This window comes from Lissotriton vulgaris, chromosome 8 (genome assembly GCF_964263255.1).
Source record: "Lissotriton vulgaris chromosome 8, aLisVul1.2, whole genome shotgun sequence".
Taxonomy (NCBI): domain Eukaryota; kingdom Metazoa; phylum Chordata; class Amphibia; order Caudata; family Salamandridae; genus Lissotriton; species Lissotriton vulgaris.
The window spans coordinates 107,211,393-107,227,599 of NC_141696.1; the positions used below are offsets into that span (position 1 = coordinate 107,211,393).

A 16,207-nucleotide genomic window follows, 5' to 3' on the forward strand; every position below is an offset into this window, starting at 1 on the left:
TGTTAGAATAACATCCTGGGGCATCCATTTTGTTGGATATAATGGCCTCACACACCCCGAAGGATGTCATGCTTCATCATCGGCAGTTGCTCCTCGTCGGGGAGGCGGTGCAATCCCCGACGGGCTCACCTCAAAGAGGGGCTCTTTGGCGGAGATCTTTTTCCAACTGCCTTATGGTGAGGTGGGGGTGTGTGGACCGGGCTAGGTGTGGTGGTGTGTGGGGTATTAAAATGTAGCAAGGGGTACCGGAATTCAATTTATTCTGGGGGTCCCCTGGCTGCAGTTAAAAGGAGGGGTTAGGCTCACTACGAGTCAACAAGTTAGGTCAGGTGACCCTAGCTGAGGCTAAAGGTGATGAAGGTCGACATGTTTCACGCTATGGGTATAGTCACCCGCGATTCATCAGGACCGTGTAAAAGTGCAGTGTCAAACATGCTAGTGTCATGTATGTCTTATGTTTACCTCTGTGGGTACTCCTATGCCTGGACATAAGGGAGAGAAAACAGGAAAAACATTAAATGCTGCTATGCATGTCAGTAATTCCAGTCAATGCCAGCGTGTTCATACAGTAAGGCATGCCTTAAGAGTTGAAAAAAACATGCCTTGCAACAAAGTCTGTGTGCTAAGTGCCCAGTGAGAAGCACACACAACTGCTGAGCTTTGTGAGGAGGTTGGTGATGGAATGTGGTCTAAAAACAAACAATTAAAACCAGCCCCTCATGTGGCAGTTAGTCCTTAACCTTTAGGTGAGTGGGACATAGGCAATTTCCCAATATTTTACACGTTTGAGACACAGTGTGTGTTTGGTGTTGTAGATGCATGTATTGACAAGTGGTGTCGCCAAAAAAACATACTCGCTGGTGTTTCACAAAAGATGAGTAACCAAATCCTCATGAATTGCGGTCTACTGGTTAATTTTTTAAGTTCCTCCAAAAAACTGGTTTTAATTGTTTGTTTTTAGACCACATTCCATCACCAACCTCCTCACAAAGCTCAGCAGTTGTGTGTGCTTCTCACTGGGCACTTAGCACACAGACTTTGTTGCAAGGCATGTTTTTCTCAACTCTTAAGGCATGCCTTACTGTATGAACACGCTGGCATTGACTGGAATTACTGACATGCATAGCAGCATTTAATGTTTTTCCTGTTTTCTCTCCCTTATGTCCAGGCATAGGAGTACCCACAGAGGTAAACATAAGACATACATGACACTAGCATGTTTGACACTGCACTTTTACACGGTCCTGATGAATCGCGGGTGACTATACCCATAGCGTGAAACATGTCGACCTTCATCACCTTTAGCCTCAGCTAGGGTCACCTGACCTAACTTGTTGACTCGTAGTGAGCCTAACCCCTCCTTTTAACTGCAGCCAGGGGACCCCCAGAATAAATTGAATTCCGGTACCCCTTGCTACATTTTAATACCCCACACACCACCACACCTAGCCCGGTCCACACACCCCCACCTCACCATAAGGCAGTTGGAAAAAGATCTCCGCCAAAGAGCCCCTCTTTGAGGTGAGCCCGTCGGGGATTGCACCGCCTCCCCGACGAGGAGCAACTGCCGATGATGAAGCATGACATCCTTCGGGGTGTGTGAGGCCATTATATCCAACAAAATGGATGCCCCAGGATGTTATTCTAACATCTGTGGTCATGCCAGCTAGATACTTCCCCCTATTTCCCATAGGAACAGTACAGCGACCCCTTTTGTTTCCTTAGTGCAAAACACGGACACAAGCTGCAACTGGACCTTCCACCCACCCTGTGGGTGGTTAACCGTGTCCGTTGATCGATTGATCTTCTCTAATCTCCCTCCTTTTGATACATATCTATAATTTACGTCAGTTACGTGGCATATGTCGCGAGGGTGTGGACATAAGGAGATACGAAGAAAGAACCAGGAAGGTTGAGCATCAACATTTAGGAAGGCTTCTTCCTCCCGCATGCAGCTTTCCAATCTTCCCCATAGCTTGGGAAAGGAAATCAATAGCCAAAGCTAACTTGGAGAGGGAAGCGCATGTTAAGCCAACCTTGGTCGAGGTTTGTCTCTTCATCTTGATCACCATGTGCAACAGATGTGGCTTAATGGCCAGAGCGGCGGACTTTGAAGCTGGGGAACAAGGTTAGAGTCTGGCGGGAGGCTCAAACATCCTGGGATTCTGGGCAAATTACTTAATCTCCCCGTGCCTACCAAAAAATTAATGTGTCCGTGTGTAATGCAACTGTCGCACATGCAAAGCGCTCCAATACCTTCGAGTCGACTTCGCTCTATAGAAATCTGCAACAAAAAAACCCAAAGAAAACACTGCCAAACTTAATTGTTTCTAAGTGCAGGTGTAACTAATAGGAATACAGAGCCACTGATACAAATAGGGGTCCAGAAAAGTAATCATAAAAGTTTTATGGCTTAATGCTACCATATATATTTCAATTAAAAACTAAAAAATATTGGTAAGGGCCTAGTATAAAAGTGCTTTACAAAAAGGAAACAACAATTTTTGCGCTGTTCCGTGCAGGGAAAACAAGGGGGGGGGGGGGGGTAAAAAAGATGCTTTACCATTTTATTTCCCATATTTATGCCAAATCTGGCATGAAATTAGAACTTTACTCAGAAAGTGTGTTAACATTGAGTGGTTTGGTGTAAATCTGTTTAGTGGAGATATAAGCGTTTTAAAGAGGTGCTGGATGGCATTTAAAGATGTTTTATACCTCTGCTGTTTAAAACCACAAAACCTGTTCACCACAAATCAGTTTTGTTTTTATAAATGTGACTGGCTGATGAAGAGGATCACATTTTTTGCTGCCATCTTGAAAATTGTGATTTTTGTGCAAAATTGTGATTTTTTGCGTAGTGGTACATTTATTTCCAAATTAATGGGGAGGGGCACCATGAGAGATGTCTGACTCCAGGGGAGGGCTGGGTGGCGCTAGGAGACCTGGAAAATGGTTAATAGCCAACATATCTTAGAAAAAAAGTTTGCTGTGAAATAATAATAATTTTCATAAAAATCGAGATCGTGCAGCTGCCAGCTCTGTGTACAAAATCATGATTTTTATGGAGAGTGAAATATTTTTCAAAAAGTGTTTAGGGTAAAATTACACTTGCTGCACACAGCCAAAGGCTATGCCTGTCAGTGTTAGGAAACTGGGGCAGGTTATGTTATGTTATGTTAACCTCCATTTATAACGCGCACGGCTACTCGGAAGTTTCCCAGCGCGAAAGCCAAAAGGTAGGAGATTAAAAAAAAAAAAAAAAAGGTGACCCGGCTGAAAAATTACTTAAATAAAAGAGTTTTTAAATGTTTTTTAAACAGCCTAAGGTCCTCGATGCTGCGAAGTTCAAAAGGCAAGGCATTCCAAGCCATGGACGCTCTGACAGAAAGGGAGCTGCCACCCACTCTGGTTAAACAGTACCTAGGTACGACCGCGAGGCATTGGTCTGAGGAGCGCAGATGTCTGGGTGGTACATAGAACGTGACGCGTCTCCTAAGATACTGCGGCCTTGCCTTATAGAGGGCACCATGGGCCAGTGTAAGAGCCTTAAAAAGAATCCGCTGGTCAACCGGAAGCCAGTGCAGATCCCGCAGCAACTGTCTTACGCCAGACCTAACAGGGATCCCCAGTAAAGCTCTCGTGTTCTGGACAATCTGCAGTTTTTTTAGCTGTTATGCCGAGAGACCAATGTAGAAAGCATCGGCATAGTCCATCCGCCACAGGATGAGCTTGCGGGTCACCGTTTCTTTGGCCCCTTTGGGCAATAGGGGAAGGAACTTCTTTAATCGTTTAAGCGTGCCAAAGCACACACCGGCTAGTTTACTAATCTGAGGCAGAAATCTTAACTCCTTGCTGAACCAGACCCCCAGATTTTTTGCCAGGCTCCCTATAGAATTAGGCAAGGGGTAACCCACATGCCAGCTGTCCCCTCTGAAATGCGGAAGGAAGGATCCATAGAGGAGCACCTCCGATTTCTCCTCGTTGCACTTTAGTTGGGCTTGCTCTAACCATTTAAAGACTTCCGCAAGACAGTTTTTCGCAGTGGTCGGAGAAAAATCGGGTTTCTTCCATGAGAAGAGGGGCTGGGTATCATCAGCATAAGCGATGACCTTAGCGCCCAGCTCTTCCGCCAGGTAGATGAGGGGCGTCATATAGACATTAAATAGAAAGGGGCTCAATGTAGCGCCCTGCGGAACTCCCGTGGTCAGTCTTCACGGCGTTGAGGAGCAGGGAGGCAGCCATATTTGTTGTGTTTTATTAGCCAGAAAAGATTCAATCCAACCCCACACCTGACCAGAGATGCTGACAACCGCGCCAACAGTTGGCGGTGAGGTACGGTGTCAAACGCGGCAGAGAGACCTAATAGCACCAGAGCTGCTCTACCGCTGGCATCCAGGCACTCCTTAATCGCCTCCCCCACCTCGACCAGGGCTGTCTCAGTGCTATGAGAGGCCCTGAAACCAGACTGGGCAGAGTGGAGGGCGCCAGAAGTCTCCACAAACTCCAAGAGCTGGTTGGAATCAGGGCCTGGCATTGGGTAAACGCATTGTGAAATACACTAAAAATACACTAAAATAAATACACAACTGGGAAGAAAAGATGCTGTGAAGAGAAAGCCCAGAGGCACTGGTGTCTCATTGTGGAGATTCCATTTCAAGTGTCCCTGCAGATCGGGGAGGTGCTCCAGAAGTGTCCAATCAAAATGAAAGCTGTGAAAAGCAATCGTAGTGAAGTTACGAATCCCGTGCATAGTAAATGCCTCATGGGCCCTAATGAAACATGAAAATGTGCTCTTTATCCACCCAATGGCTAACAAAGTACAGCCATTATTGGAGGCAATCAATTCCTAAAGTTCTTGTACTCTGGTGCCACAGCAGCACCACTGATAGCCACGCGTCTACCAGTTCCTAAATAGAATCAAAGTCCATTTGTGCACTGCATGGAGTCTCCATGACCTCAAAGCCCTCATGCACCTGTACTTAAAGCTGTGGTGTCCAAGCGGCCCATATGGTCCACTGCGTTGGTGAGGACGGGTACGTGAATGTTGGAAGGATCAAGGGATATCCAGAATATTGAAATAACCCCATCTTGAGCTCTAAACACACCGAGCACATCAACTCTTTAAAAGACTTACCTCCACCCCATCATGATCCTTCCATCACATGAGCTATTAACCCATCCGTCAGTTCATCCCTTCCCCTTTTCATCCACCCATCCACTTACTCAGCTATCTATCCATCCTTTTATCCAAGCATCCATCAGCATACCCACTAACTCTTTCAATCTACTGTAGGAAACAGGCTCTGTATATACTACACAAAAATGAGGTATAGTGTGTATAGAGACCAAGTGACCCCAGAGATAGGCAGAGGTTAAAGTTAGATAGAACCTTACTCTCTATTTGTGGTAGAGTGGTGGAGCAGTAAGGCAGTATCAGAGGACAGTGTAAAGCATTTGATGTACACACTCAGTCAGCAAATGAAGTCACACACTCAATAACTGAACTCTAGGCCAATTGTATTTGTATAAAAATATATACTGTGGTTTTATTTTTAGAACCAAGCAAGCCTGGCACAGGTAAGCATTAAATACTTTTCAGTAATAAGCTACTGGATATAGAACACTTTGTTTGATTTACAGGGGATGCAGTAGGATGCAACACTTAGAAATACAGTACATTGAAATGAATAGTCTTTTTCAGTAAATTACAGGTAAGTTACTTTTTACGTTACTTTTCTAACTCTGTGCTGGATACCTAGATTTAGCACTGGGACATTTCCTGTAAACAGGTAAGTAATTACGTTTTGGTTATTCACATGATTTTTTAAGAATATGTTCAGATTGCAAAACTTCACACACTCGTTGTTTTGGAAGAAAAACAGTCAATGTTAGCCTAAGGAGGCAAACATGTTTACTATTCACAGATAAGTAATCAACTGTGGCAGTTAAGGTTCTGGAGTTAGACTCAGGAGTCCCCCAGGGTCAGTGATGCACTGTTGTTGCACCCTCAGCGGCACTAGGGCGGCCTGGTGCAGAGTGTTGAGGCCCAATGTTATCCAATGGGGGATAGGGGGTCTCCGGTTGGTGGCTGCTGGCCAGCAGGCCACTGGGTTGTAGGAGCTAAGCTCCTGGGGTTAAGGTCAGGACAAATGAGGAAACAAAGTAGCACAAAAGGTGCACCCTGAGCAGCATTGGGGAGGCCGGGTGCAGAGTGCTTTTTTGACGTCGGGCACCCTGTTTTCTATGGAGAACCTCCGATTTGTAAAAGCACTGCAGGCAGGGAGACGAAGGACTTCTGGGTGCGACCACCACTTGGAGAGGTAAGTTGGGAAGTTAAGAATTGGTTAGGCACCGTCGGTTTGGGCACACAAAGCAGTGGGGCGTCGGGTGCAGGGGTGCCTTTTGGGGTCGGATCTTCTTACCAGCTCCTGGTCTCGGTTAGGGGGGCCTTCTGGATTTAGGCTGCAGTAGTCGGCTGGAGGCTTGGGGCAGGTCAGGGGTTTCCGGATCTCGGGTCAGGATCGCCAGGGTGACCTCCTTGTTGTGTTTTTCCACTCGAGCTTGGGCCGGGTTCGGCGGGTGCATAGTGGGCTGGGTTCGTGGTCTCTGGCTGGTGCCAGAAGCTGCAGTTTTAACAAATCCGGTTGTTAGACGGACCGGGAGGGTCGGCCGAGTATAAGGGGAGAGGTCTCCAGGGAGAGCCGTCTCCAGCGATCGTACAGACAAGTAACTTCCCCCCCACAGACGGACACCACACAAGGATAAGGTTAAACGATACTTTATCAGCAATTCTTCGAATACGGTTAAATGATACAAGGAGGTCTGGACTCAGGGGTCCCCTCGGTTCGGGTCTCTGGTGGGGAAAGGGGTAGCGGGACAGTCTTGTTACCAATTGGGTAGATGGATAGCTCTCAATCCTCGAGCTCGGCGTTCTAGATGATCGGGCCGCGGCGGAGCCAGCAGGTCCCGAGATGGTTGAAGGTAGCGACGGTCCGCGGCGGAGCCAGCAGGTCCCGATGAAGATGGTGGTACAAACGGTCCGCGGCCACGCCAGCAGGTCCCGACGACGATGAAGGTTTTCGGAGGTTACGGCAACGCCAGCAGGCAGGACGATAGTTCACAAGGAGGGACTACGGCAGCGCCAGTAGTCCGTCAAGGATGAGTTCTTCTCTGCGTCTCTCGACTCCAGGATACAACTGCCTCCCTGCTCTGGAGCTGCCTCAGTTATAGGGCTGGTGCCCTTTGATGTCCGGACCCTCGCACTTGGAGGTCGGGGGGTCCAGGATGAGGGAGTCCAGACACCCAGCAGGGGGGTGGAGCCAGCGCCCGGGGAGGCTGGGGGCGAGCGGTACCTGGCGGGGGAGAGCCATCGACACCTCTTTCTCCCATTGACCTGCCAAGTAGTGCGCTCACCTCCTGGGTGGATGGTGGTGCCGGGATGTCGGAGGCCTGGCCAGGCCCAGGGTTAGGGTCGATCGGAGGCCACGCGACCTCGTGGTGCAGTGTCCAAGATGGCGCCCAGGCCGGGCGCGCGGGCCAGTAGTGGATCGGGCCCACGAGGTCGATATGTTCAGAGGCAGGGGTCCCGGAGGGGACGGAAAGCGTGAAGTGGTGGTGTGTAACACTTGAGGGACCGGGCTCGGGCCTGGTCGGGCAGAGGGGGAGCGGGCCCTTCATGTGGCCTGTCCAACATGTGTCCCCCCCAGCTGAAGGCGGGGAGAGTCACCCATCCTCTTGGGGACTCTCCTCGTCGAGGCGGAAAAAGCGTGACAGGCCATCCGCGTTGGCGTGATCTTGCCCAGGTCGATGTTCCACAGTGAAGTCCATCCCCTGCAGGGAGATGGACCAACGTAGTAGTTTTGGGTTCTCCCCCCGCATCTGCATCAGCCACTGCAGGGGTCGATGATCGGTCTGTACCCGAAAGTGTGTGCCAAAGAGATAGGGCCGGAGCTTTTTGAGGGCCCATACCACGGCGAAGGCCTCCCTTTCGATGGTGCTCCAGCGTTGTTCTCGAGGTAGGAGTCGCCTGCTGATGAAGGCCACTGGCTGATCAAGGCCTTCGGGGTTCAATTGAGACAGGACCGCCCCAATGCCGTGGTCGGAGGCATCCGTCTGGACGACGAATTCCCGGCTGTAGTCGGGGGCCTGGAGCACAGGGGCGGAGCACATGGCGGCCTTCAGTTGTTCGAAGGCTGTTTGACAATCTGGGGTCCAGTTGACCTTCTTTGGTTGATTTTTGGACGTGAGTTCTGTGAGGGGCCCCACTATGGTACCATAGTCCTTCACGAACCGTCGGTAATAGCCCGTGAGTCCCAGAAAGGCGCGTACCTCGGTCTGGGTGATGGGGGGCTGCCAGGACTGGATGGCGGCGATCTTGAGCTGCAGAGGGGCCACCAGGCCGCTTCCCACCTGGTGTCCGAGGTAGGTCACGGACCCCTGACCAATCTGGCATTTGCTGGCCTTGATCGTGAGGCCAGCTCGCTGAAGGGCCTGTAGCACCTCTCGGAGGTGTTGGAGGTGGTCGGACCAGTGGTGGCTGTATACAGCGATGTCGTCTAGGTAGGCGGCACTGAATCCTTCGAGTCCGGCCAGGACCTGATTAACGAGTCGCTGAAACGTTGCTGGGGCATTCTTCATGCCGAAGGGCATGACCTTGAAATGATAATGGCCGTCAGGAGTGGAAAACGCAGATCGTTCTTGGGCCCGGGGTGTGAGGCCGATCTGCCAGTAGCCCGCCGTCAGGTCGAAAATGCTGAGGTAGCGGGCAGCTCCCATGCGGTCGATTAGTTCGTCTGCCCGGGGGATGGGATGTGCGTCTGTTCTGGTGACCGCATTCAAGCCCCGGTAGTCGACGCAGAACCGGAGTTCCGGTGTGGTGCCGGGAGTGGCTGCTTTGGGGACCAGTACTACTGGGCTGGCCCAGGGGCTGTCTGAGGGCTCAATGACCCCGAGCGTGAGCATCTTGGTTACTTCTTCTTGGATGCAGGCCCGTACCCGATCTGGTACGCGGTAGGCCCGGTGGCGGATAGGGGGGCTGTCCCCCGTGTCCACGTCGTGCACACACCAGGGGGTGACACCTGGGGTGAGGGAAAACAGGCTGGTGAACTGCAACAGAAGGTCTCGACATTCCTGGCGTTGTTCCAGGGTGAGGGCCTCCGAGAGTCGGACCCCGTCCACGGAGCCGTCTTTCTCCCGAGTCCGTAGGAGGTCAGGGAGGGGTTCGGAGTCTTCTTCGGCTCCATTGTCTGTGGCCATCAGGAGGCTGAGTTCTGAACGCACGAAATGGGGTTTCAGTCTATTAGCGTGGAGGACCCGGAGGGGGTTCCGTGAAGATTCCATGTCGATGAGATAGGTGACAGGGCCCTTGCGCTCGACTACTTTGAAGGGCCCCGTCCACTTGTCTTGCAGGGCGCATGGTTCGGTGGGGGACATCACCCATACTTGTTGGCCGGGTTCAAATTCGATGGAGGAGGCATTTTGGTCATACCACTTTTTCATGTCCTCTTGACTGGCCTCCAAGTTTGCTTTCGCCAGCTCTCTGAACCGTCGGGTCTGGTTGCGGAAGGTTAGGAGGTATTTGAAGACATCTGGAGGGTTCTTTAGAGGGGGCATCTCCCAGCCTTCCTTGACTAGACTGAGCGGCCCCCGTACGGGGTGTCCATACAATAGTTCAAACGGGCTGAAGCCGAGGGACTTCTGGGGGACCTCTCGATATGCGAAGAGGAGGCACGGCAGCAGCACATCCCACTGGCGACGGAGGGGCTCTTCCAACCCCCCAATCATCCCTTTGAGCGTGCGGTTGAACCGCTCAACGAGTCCGTTTCCTTGAGGGTGATAGGGGGTCGTGAATCGGTAGGTGACCCCACACTGTTGCCAGAGGGACTTCATATATTTTGAAATAAAGTTCTTGCCTCTGTCGCTGACTACTTCTCGGGGGAAGCCCACACGGGAGAAGATCCTCATCAGGGCCCGGCCGACTACCGGGGCTGTCACCGTTCGCAGGGGAACAGCCTCGGGGTAGCGGGTGGCGTGGTCCACCAGTACCAGGATGAACCGATGTCCTTGTGCTGTATGGGGGTCCAGGGGCCCCACAATGTCTATCCCGACCCTCTCGAACGGGGTGGTGACCACTGGAAATGGTTGCAGGGGGGCTTTTAGTTTGCGGCCGCTCTTTCCACTGGCTTGGCACGTGGGGCAAGATCGGCAATGCTGGAGTACATCATTCCTCATTTTAGGCCAGAAGAAGTGGGTCACTAGGCGGCTGTAGGTTTTATCCTGACCCAGGTGTCCAGCCAGGGGGACATCGTGGGCCAGATTTAGCAAGAAGTCTCTAAAACGGAGGGGCACCACTAGCACTCGACTGGCCCCCAACTCCGCGATCCTTTGTTCACTGTATAGCAGATCATTGTCCCAATAGACCCAATGTGTTCCGGAGGTATCCCCTGCGCTCTGGGCGAGGGCTTGTTGGCGGAGTCCCTCGAGGGAGGGACAGGTCTTCTGCTCTTGGCGAAACTGCTCCTGTGTGGGCCCCCCTTCTTGATGCCACTGGTCGAGGCCAGAGAGATCCGGAGGTTGAGCTGGTTCTGGGGGGACGGCACGGTCGGTGTCTTCGACTGGAGCGACCGGGGGAGGAGGCGCCGGCCATTCAGGTTCCTCGGGTCGGGGATTGGCACGGGCGGCCATGGACCGGGTGGTGACGCACGCCCAGTCCGGGATGCCTAACATCCCCAGGTGTTCTCTTCGTTCTACGGCTGCCCACGGAGAGCTTTCAAGGTCATTCCCCAGGAGGCAGTCTACGGGGGCATCATCTCGGACCGTCACCTTCAACATGCCGGAGACCCCTCCCCATTCGAAAGGGACGCAGGCCATCCGACACAGACTCTCCGAGTTATCGGCTGAACGGACAGGGCACAGAATCTTTGGTAGGAACTGTTCTGGGGTCTCCAGGTGACAGCGGACGGCTTTACACTGGCCCCGGTGTCACGGAGGGCTTCGGCCCGGCGTCCATTGATGCTCACCCATTGGCTGTACTTCCGGGTATTAGCGGGTAGGGGGACCCGCGGGACCATGTCTTTCCCCCCCAAGCAGGCTAGAGCCATGGCGGCTGGCTCCCATTCTTGATGTTCTTGCTCATATTCTTCTTGTTCCTCGGAGATCTGTTCTTCCCCCAGGGCAGGGGCAGCCACCTGGCGGGGTCTCGGGCTCTGGTTCTGCGGGCAATTTGGGTCGTTTGCGTAGTGGCCGACTCGCTGGCATCGATGACACGTGACATTGGCCCTATATCCCGGTCGTGCCGGGGTGCTGCCCCGGTTGGCCGGGGGAGTGGTGCTGGCAGCGGGGGCGGCCGGAGCGCTGTCTCTTCCTCTTCCTTGGCCCCCTCCTCCCCCTCCTCGGGGACGGTGCTGACCGTGGTGGTTTCGGTTCTGCTCATAGGACCCATTCCGGCCCACTCTGGTGATTTCCCACCGGTCAGCTTCGGCTGCGAGCTGCCGTGGATCAGTCAATTTGCTGTCGAGGAGGTGCTGCCGGAGCTCGATGAAGCAATTGTTTGACAGATGCTCCCACACCATGAAATTGAAGAGCTGTTCGTAAGTTGTGACATTGCTTCCTTTGATCCAACCCTCGAAGGCTCTGCTGAAATAGTTAACGTACTCCACCCAAGTTGTACCCGGGATGCGGGTGCAGTCTCTGAACCTCTGGCGGTACATCTCGGGTGTGAGCCCATAGCGGGTGAGGAGGGCTGCTTTCATGTGGTCATAGGAGGTCATCAAATGGTCCGGGAGCTGTAGCAGGGCATCGCGGCCCTCATTGAGGAATCTCCCCCATAGACCGGCTCCCCAGTCGCTTCGATCGATCCGGTGGGAGGTCATAGCTATTTCGTAGGCCTTGAACCATTGTTGGATGTCGTCCTCTCGGAAGTATTCTCGAACGACATCCTTGGGGATGTGTACCTTCTTATCTGTTGCTCCCGGGGTGCGGGGTTGCTCGGTCGCCCCTGATTCCTTGTTCTGCTTGCGTAAGTCTATCTCAGCTAATTTGCGCTCATGTTCATAGGCCAGTCTTTTTTCCTCGAGCTCTCTTTGTCTCTGTTTTTCCTCTCTTTCTTCTCGGAGCCTCAGATGTTCTAAGTTCAGTTTCTGTTCGGCCAACTTGAGTTCACCATCCATTTTGAGCCGGGCCATTTCTAGCTCATGTAGTCTTGTTCTTTCTCGTTCCTGGATCTCGTCTTGCGAGAGGCCCGTTCTTCGCTCCTCGGGAGCCGCGGTGTCTTTTTCTACTGCTGCGATATTTTGGTCCGGGGGTCTGACGGCCCCGGTTTCTGCCCAGGACTCCAGGGCCTGCTTGAAATCATCTTTGGTACTTAGGCCGGTGGTAGCGATACCTAGTTCGATGCAGAATTGTTTTAATTCACGATGGCTGTATTCTTCCAATTTCTCCATCTGAAATTTCTCGGTGGATCCGCTTTCTTTGGTCGTCATCGTGATTTCGTCGTGGGGTGAGCTACTCTCTGTACGATTATGCGGTGATTCGGATCGCGCCGCTGGCCACCAATGTTAGACGGACCGGGAGGGTCGGCCGAGTATAAGGGGAGAGGTCTCCAGGGAGAGCCGTCTCCAGCGATCGTACAGACAAGTAACTTCCCCCCCACAGACGGACACCACACAAGGATAAGGTTAAACGATACTTTATCAGCAATTCTTCGAATACGGTTAAATGATACAAGGAGGTCTGGACTCAGGGGTCCCCTCGGTTCGGGTCTCTGGTGGGGAAAGGGGTAGCGGGACAGTCTTGTTACCAATTGGGTAGATGGATAGCTCTCAATCCTCGAGCTCGGCGTTCTAGATGATCGGGCCGCGGCGGAGCCAGCAGGTCCCGAGATGGTTGAAGGTAGCGACGGTCCGCGGCGGAGCCAGCAGGTCCCGATGAAGATGGTGGTACAAACGGTCCGCGGCCACGCCAGCAGGTCCCGACGACGATGAAGGTTTTCGGAGGTTACGGCAACGCCAGCAGGCAGGACGATAGTTCACAAGGAGGGACTACGGCAGCGCCAGTAGTCCGTCAAGGATGAGTTCTTCTCTGCGTCTCTCGACTCCAGGATACAACTGCCTCCCTGCTCTGGAGCTGCCTCAGTTATAGGGCTGGTGCCCTTTGATGTCCGGACCCTCGCACTTGGAGGTCGGGGGGTCCAGGATGAGGGAGTCCAGACACCCAGCAGGGGGGTGGAGCCAGCGCCCGGGGAGGCTGGGGGCGAGCGGTACCTGGCGGGGGAGAGCCATCGACACCTCTTTCTCCCATTGACCTGCCAAGTAGTGCGCTCACCTCCTGGGTGGATGGTGGTGCCGGGATGTCGGAGGCCTGGCCAGGCCCAGGGTTAGGGTCGATCGGAGGCCACGCGACCTCGTGGTGCAGTGTCCAAGATGGCGCCCAGGCCGGGCGCGCGGGCCAGTAGTGGATCGGGCCCACGAGGTCGATATGTTCAGAGGCAGGGGTCCCGGAGGGGACGGAAAGCGTGAAGTGGTGGTGTGTAACACTTGAGGGACCGGGCTCGGGCCTGGTCGGGCAGAGGGGGAGCGGGCCCTTCATGTGGCCTGTCCAACACCGGTGTTCACAGGAGATGCAGTCTTTAGAAGTGAAGGCAGGCAGGTCCTCCGGGTTTCTTGAGGTTGCTGGCTGCAGGACACACCAGGATTTCACAGGAACAGGTTCAAGGGGAAGACAGGCTGGTAGGGCTGGGGCCAAGTTAGTGGGTGTCGTCCTCTTGTTCGCTCTTTACGGCTCTTCAGTCCTTCTGATCTTCTTTCTTGTCTGGATCTGAGGAAGCAAGGTTCAGGGTGCCCCTAAATACTAGATTTTGAGGCGTTACAGGTAGGTAAGGGCAGGGCCCAATGGGTCCTTTCCCTTGGGTGAGTACGCCCCCTATCGTGCCACCCTCGAGTGGGAGGAAGGGCAGGAGCCTGTCCCTGTTTGGCTCGGTCCCCCCTTTTTTTCAAGATGGCAGGGACTCAGGGTTGTGCTTTACCTCGCCTCCCCCACCTGAGGGGTGGAGTTGGCAAAGGTGGGAGCACCTCTTTCCCTCACTTGTTTTTCCCGCCGGCTCTCCCGCCCAAAGTGGGGGGTAGAACCAGTGGGGAAGTTGCTGAAAACAGCAAATGGTCTGGGGAAGCTCACAAAGGCGGCATGCCTTTGAAGCTTCCCCTTTCGTGAACCCTGCCCATCCTGGGGGAAGAGACTTGGCACCTTGTCCCAGGATGTGCATCCTGGGACAAGGCACCCAAGAGCAGCATGCTCTCGACCCAGGGGTCCTATAAAAATCTCTGTGGGTGGCAGCCTAAGCAGCCACTCAGTCAGGTTATTAGGAGTTGGTCAAGTTTCAGGGGGCATCTCTAAGATGCCCTCTGTTGTGCATTTTACATTAAATCCCACACTGGCATCAGTGTGGATTTAATGTGCTGAGAAGTTTGATACCAAACTTCCCAGTTTTCAGTGTAGCCATTATGATGTTGTGGAGTTCGCAATAACAAACTCCCTGCTCCATATACTCTTAATGGCAGCACTGCACTTACAGTGCCCAGGAATGGACTTGGGCACTGTAGGGATACAGGGCTCATGCACCTGTACCCTCACCACTGGCATAGGGCACCCAGCTCGAGGGTTGACTGATGTATGCCAGGGCAGTGGTTTGTGGGCATGGCACGTGTGCCATATCGATTCTTCACTTTGTTCTGCACCCAGATATGCAGCCTGCAAAGTAAGTGTGCAAGTGTCAGGGGAGAGGGCCTCTAAGGGTGGCACAATAGGTGCTGCAGCCCTTAGAGGCCTTCTCTGGTCACAATGCCATGGGTACCCGTGCTATCATTAACCAGGGACTGACATTTGGCCAGAGATGCCAATTGGGTTTGGGCTTCAATGCACTTTTAGGGAAGGAACATAGGCCCTGGGTACCTGATTACCAGGAGCCCAGGGCACACTCACTCTAACAACATCAGCAATTCAGCAAAAAGTGGAGGCAACTTTGCAGAAAAAGGGCACTTTCTCACATCTACCGAGTCGGTTATTCTTCTATCCTTCTGTTCATTCACCATTTATCTTATTGCACTTGAGAAGTGTGGCTCAATGATTAGAGTGGCAGACCCTGATGCAGAGGTCTAGTCCGGGACCAGGGTTCAATTCCCCACCTCGGCGGGTCTTGGGCTCAAAAATTCCACGGACCTGATAATTCTCGCCTCGGTGCCTATTCCAATCATGGAGTCCCACTCTGCAACTCTGGGCAATAGCTTGCTTAATCTCCACAATGGCCCCCACAACGCTAAGGATGCCTGGCCTCCACCTTGGGGGTGCCCAGGAGTGGACGCCTCACAGGGAAAGCCAGGATGGGTTCCACAGCGGTATTCGTACAAGCGCCTTGAGACCCTTGAGGGTGAGTAGTGCGCTATACAAGTATCAATTTACAATTTACAATTTTCACTCTTCAACCCACCCTATCACACTTCCACCCATCCATCCTTTCCCCCCCCTCTTTCCACCCTTCCAAACCTACCTTTCAACCTTTTTTTACTGTCTTTACTTTCAAGAGTACTTCTTTCCACCCTTCCTTTCTCCTCCTTGGATTTATTTCCTCCCTCTTCCCATTTTTCTCTCATCCTTACTGTAGCTTTCTAATCTTTATCTCTCACACCCACCTCTCTTCTCCTCGGTCTCAGTTTTCCCCTATTTTCACCAGTTCTCCCTCTGTTACTCTTAGTGTACAGGTCGTCCCTGTGCCTGTACCCCTTTGTTACCCAATTCCAAACTCTTCTAGTTATGAGCATTTAGTCTACAGACGCAAACAATTCATTAGCATTTAAGTGAGGCACTGTGTACCAGCCCATCGCGCCAGCGGCAGCCCCTTCCTCAGCTGCTAGAGTGGGCTTCTCGAGCTACTCAAAACACTACTCTTTTGGCCAATCAGCTGCATGTACCCCTATTTCCCCGGTTACCCCGTGGTCTCACCACTAGATGGGGAATGGTGGGTGCTTGCAGAAATGAGAATGGTTGTTGCATACATTCTCACACAAAAAATCCACATCTAATGAGAAACATCCCCTGGTGCAATGCTTGGCAGGACAGGGGACGGGGTCGCTTTTGGGACAGAGGCAATGGAAGCTGGGCAATGGGAATGGGCCAGTACTCCAGCTGACCTGGAGGTGATAGATCTGTGGCAGTGACG

The 16,207-nt window shown here is 52.8% G+C and overlaps 1 protein-coding gene across 2 annotated transcripts in view; it reads right to left on the reverse strand.

The window, feature by feature from the left end:
• Positions 1-16,207, reverse strand: part of LOC147693550 (sodium-dependent proline transporter-like) — a 323,414-nt gene that overhangs the window by 110,593 nt on the left and 196,614 nt on the right. The window lies entirely within an intron of this gene.